Source organism: Myotis brandtii, unplaced genomic scaffold (assembly GCF_000412655.1).
Source record: "Myotis brandtii unplaced genomic scaffold, ASM41265v1 scaffold431, whole genome shotgun sequence".
Taxonomy (NCBI): Eukaryota; Metazoa; Chordata; class Mammalia; order Chiroptera; family Vespertilionidae; genus Myotis; species Myotis brandtii.
The window spans coordinates 552,704-557,694 of NW_005366486.1; the positions used below are offsets into that span (position 1 = coordinate 552,704).

The window sequence follows — 4,991 nt, forward strand, 5'->3', positions numbered from 1 at the left end:
CGGGCATGGGCATGGCAAGTTTGCCAACTCCGGGCTCTGTGGCCAGCGCCTGGCTGCTCCCGAAGTGACAGCCCTGCAGGCTCTGCCCCAGGGACGGCACCCACCCAGCCCCCAGCCCCGACCCACTGCAAAATGCTCCAGCAAAGGCCAGGTAAGGAGACGCCGGCCCGCGCCCCTCCCATGCGCGCACCCAGCTCCAGGCTGCCGGGTGGGGGGCCTCTCCCGGCCCCTTCGCTCCCACTAGTCCCGCTGATTCCCTGCTTCAGTTCCTACCTCCGTGGTCTCCTCGGTCCATCTCTGCCCTCTACCGCCTCCCCTCACTGTTGCCCTTCTTTCCCATCTTACCAGATCCCAACGGCAGGGGGAGAAGTTCGGGAGGGAGGTGGGAGGTTAGGGGCGCTCTTCCCTGCGCACCGCTCCACTGGACAGGCGGGTGGGTGTGTGAGGTCGCATCCACATTCCTGGCCCCACGCAGTTCCTACCCAGCACAACGCACACGCCCTCCTTCCCACCTGTGGGGCCTCCCTTTTGTGCTGGAAGCACAAGTGAAAACACGCACACGTGGACACACAGTTCCACCTGGGCGCCCCCCAGAGATTCCTGAAGGGTGTGGAGGGGTGGCTGGCAGTGGGCGGGTCTTGAATACCAGACCCTCCAAGCACAGGACCGGTGCCTCTCCCGCCTCTTGGCCTCGGCTCCCAGGTCCAGGTGCCAGCAGAGCAAGGCGCCTCCAAGAGGGCCAGGAGGCTGCTGTACTTGGCAGGGACATTGCTGTGCCACCAAACCCCACCCCACCCCCAACCCCCAGGGGCCAGTGGCCTGGACCGCTGCCTGGCCTGGCCCAGCAGGGTATGCCTGTCCCCACCTGCCACGGTGGCCCCTCCCCCTCCCCCGCTCCCCTCACCAGTGGCTCCCTGACCTTGTCTATGAAACAGCTCAGGTCCTCCTGCTCTGGCACCCCTCCCTTGCAGCCGCCCAGCTCCCCAGGAGCTATGAGTGTGTGCCCTGTTGCTACTGGCAACTGCCTGTGCAGAAAGCTCAGCCCCCAAAGTAGCTTAATGCTGATTGATGGGCAAAAACACGATATTTTCTGGAGCTTAGAGGGTGCTGGTGCAGGGACCCTCCCTGCTGCTGGAGCCCTTTAGCCCTGTAGACCTCCAGGGAGCTGGCGGACTTCTTCCCCATAGGCCCCGCCCCACCCCACCCCACCCCTTCATAAAAGGGGCCTTAGGAGATCCTCATCACCTGGGTTAAATTCAGAGCCACAGTTTGCCTCCGGAGTTTCCCTTCTTACTCTCCTGGTTCTGTTGTGTCCAGTAAAGGAGACACTACCATCTCCTTTCTGTTACACCCCCTCCCCCACCTCCTTAAGGATCAGCACTAATCCCACAAATGCTCATGAAAGCATTTTCAAGAATAATTCATTTCATATCAATATCTCTTCCTCCGCTTCCTCTCTCCTCCCACAGGGCCTGCCATGCCCAGCCCTAGAAAGACAGGGTGATGTGGATAGGCCTGCACTTAGAATGCTCAGTACCCACACCACCTTTGCTGCTTCTGTGGGATTTCATTTTGACCCCCTCACACTCATCGCCCCTCCTTTTTCAGGGAGGGCAGCCTCCTCCTGTAGGCATCTGAACTAATACAAATGCTCTGAGCTAATAGACATCCCTGCCCCAATCTGTGCTCCCCCCCTCTCCCCAGTAGTGACTGCAAAGGGCCAGATTTCATTATCAGAGAAGTTATCTTCAGGAGAACTTTTGTTCTACAGTATGTTTTTCTCAGCACCTCAGTATTTGGGGTAGAATATTTTTATTTTCTAAATTGGCATGCTGAGCTCTGTTTTGCCTGTTGACATTAATTTGAAAAACCATGTAATGTTTTAAAGTGACTCATTGATTCTTCCAAACAAAACTTGGAGAGGTTCTACTGTGTTGAGCACCAGTGTAGGTTGGGAATGAAGCAAAGACTAGGCCCAAATGGCCATGAGCATTTTGAAGGCCACCTGACTGCTGGGTTGTGGTTATTGCCATGATAGTTGATATTAGAACAGCCCAGGACATTGGACCAGGACTTTACAGTTTACAGAAGCTTTCCTGGGCATTATCTCCCTTAATCCCAGCAGCAGGAATTTTAAATAGCAGGATTCCACCAAGAGGCCCAGTAATGCTCACCAATCCCGCTTAACCCACTAGAAAGAGAACCTTGCAAATCGTCCCCACAGCTGATGGAGCTTTGGAACACAGAATAGTGACTCGGAAGATCTTAGGGAGCTTAGTCACAGGCATGTGGCCTGGAGAAGGTAGGTGAAATGCAGGTAGCGTGCACATTGCCAGGAAGCCATCGTGGGAAGAGCCTCCATCCTGCGACTGTGGTCCCCAGGGAAGGACTGGCTGCTGGAGGTGGAGAATTTCCAGGGTTCTGGACTGCTGCCTTATGCTAGGACCTGAAATGGGATGAAAGTGTTAGCACAAAGTTGCTGGGAGACTAGAAAATTAAGCAAAATGAGTAGACAGTGAAGTTACTTTCTTTCGTTACAAGGCATTCTTGAGATATTTGCAAGTTTCTAGTATGAATTTACTTTAGAAACAGAGCAATTTTCTGTATTTAGAACATAAAAAATGAGTCTGTGTACCTTGTCTGAGCCAAATGAAGATAATCAAGGTTTTGATCATTTTTACCCATTACCTTGAAAACCAGACATATCTCAGGTGAATAAATGGCAGTCTCTCTTTCTTATTATTTACAGTCATTCACCACTAATGACTAGGATGTGTTCTGTGAAATGTGTCCTTAGGTTATTTTGCCATTGAGTGAACATCATAGAGTGTCCTTACACAACTGATGGTCTAGCCCGGTGGTCGGCAAACTGCGGCTCTTTGGCCCCTTGAGTGTGGCTCTTCCTGAGCCTCAGGAGTACCCTAATTAAGTTAATAACAATGTACCTACCTATATAGTTTAAGTTTAAAAAATTTGGCTCTTAAAATAAATTTCAATTGTTGTACTGTTGATATTTGGCTCTGTTGACTAATGAGTTTGCCGACCACTGGTCTAGCCTGTTACTGTAATGTATGTGCTGTACTTTCATACACTGGCAATGCAGTGGGTTTGCTTGCACCAGCATCACCACAAACATGTAAGTAATGTGTTGAGCTACAATGTTACCACAGCTACTGTGTTACTAGGTGATAGGAATTTTTCAGCCCCTTTATATTCTTAGGAGACCAGTATCCTATATGCAGTCTTTCACTGACAGACACATGTTTGTGTGGCACATGACTATACAGGGAGAATGTGCAGAAGGCCTGTGTGTAGATCTGTTCATTTCCTCATCCCCTTCAAACGGAGGGTGGCCATTCCTCACTTCTCAGCTGGGAATATCATTCATGACTTACCTCCAATAATGGTTTCTACAAGGCCAGCTGATACTTACAAAATTTGGTTAGCATTTCAGACATAATTATAATCATCTTGTTTATCACTTAGAAAAGTTTTATTCAAAGAAATTTTGTAAGCAAAGTGGTGTATCATATGGAACTTATTGTGGAGAGGCTGGCTGTGGGTATGGCTGGGTAACAGACAAACCAAGAAGGTAATCACAGGGTAAGGTCTGTTATAAGAAAAGAGAAGAGATACCCAAGGAAGTTTTTTATTATTTAGTACCATGGATTTGTATGAACTTTTTAGATGTGTAGCATTTTTGGGGTTTTTTTGTGAAGAATTTATTACTCAAGCCTATTGCTCATATCCACAGGGGATTGGTTCCAGGACCCCAGCGCATATCAAAGTCCATGGATGCTCAAGTTCCTTATGTAAAATACATCCTATTTGCATATAACTTATGTACATCTTCCTGTATACTTTGTCAGCTATGGTTGTTGGTGCCCATCCAACCCCAACAGGAATCCCCAATTTGGGGTGCAGTGAAGAAGGAAACTTCACTCAGTGCAAACAGCTTAATTGTGATACAGCACAGCTGTAGAACAGCTCAGTAGTGTTACACCTCAATCATGAAGCAGGACAGCATGGCTTTGAGGTGGCCCTGGGGAGAGGTGGCTCTGGGGCAAAGCCCCTCTTTAGCTAGACAGGTGGTCTGCTCCACCTGCTCTGGTCCAGTCCTCCCCTTCCTCCCTCTGCTGATCTGCTCCAGCCAGGGAAAGACCACTTTAGGTAGAAAGGGAAAGTGTGCTCCCTGTGCCAGAGGGGAGCTGGCTTATATAGGCAGAAGTTCCCACCCCTGGTTCCTGACTGGTCCATCCTTATGCAAATGAGGACTCCCAATCCTTTCAGTTTGTCCTGATTGGTCAAAATTGGGCTGCTTTGATTGGTTGGTGAAGATGATGGGGATATAGCTGCACAGCTCCTGCTGGGTGGGGAAAGCCTCAATCCTATTGGTTGAAACAGGATTTCAGGAACTCCTTTATAAAGGCTGGCTCAGACTGCAGAAACACAGTGCAGGAGGCACACAGCCTAGTGCAGGCTTCTCCCTGAAGTGCAGTTTGTGCCGCGAGAGGCCCCTGTGTATAAAAGGCTGCTAGACTCTGTTTATTAAAATTTAGGCCAGTTAGCCACCAGAAGTCCTTCTTAGTAGGTATCTTCTTTCTCACGATTTACTGCTTTAAATCATCTCTAGATTGCTCCCATACCTAATATAATATAAATGCTATATAAATAGTTACACTGTATTGTTTAATAAATGTCAAGAAAAAAAAGTATGTACATGTTCAGTATAAATGCAAGCATTAACTACATAGTGCTTAGCCATTAAAGTACATATTACATGTCAGCAACAACATAACTTTTTCCTAAGTACTTTCTGTCCACCATTGGTTGAATCTGCAGATGTGGAAACCGCAGATATGGAAGGCGGAATGTGCTCTGTATTTGGCATCCCTGTGTGTCACTGTCATTCTTAGATGTTATAACATCTTACTTTAGAGATGAACTTTATGTCTTTAGGTTGGTTGGATGTCAATAAAAATCATATAAAA

General features: G+C 48.5%; 1 protein-coding gene and 1 long non-coding RNA gene across 2 annotated transcripts in view; one reads left to right on the forward strand and one right to left on the reverse strand.

The window, feature by feature from the left end:
- The window catches only part of LOC106727477, a 42,604-nt gene extending 41,625 nt beyond the window's left edge, over positions 1–979 (reverse strand). The window contains exon 1 of the long non-coding RNA XR_001363689.1: positions 920–979. This is a non-coding gene — a long non-coding RNA (uncharacterized LOC106727477). The remainder of the gene's footprint in view (positions 1–919) is intronic.
- Positions 1–4,991, forward strand: part of NCKAP5 (NCK-associated protein 5) — an 890,249-nt gene that overhangs the window by 301,892 nt on the left and 583,366 nt on the right. The gene's annotated exons all lie outside the window — the stretch shown is intronic.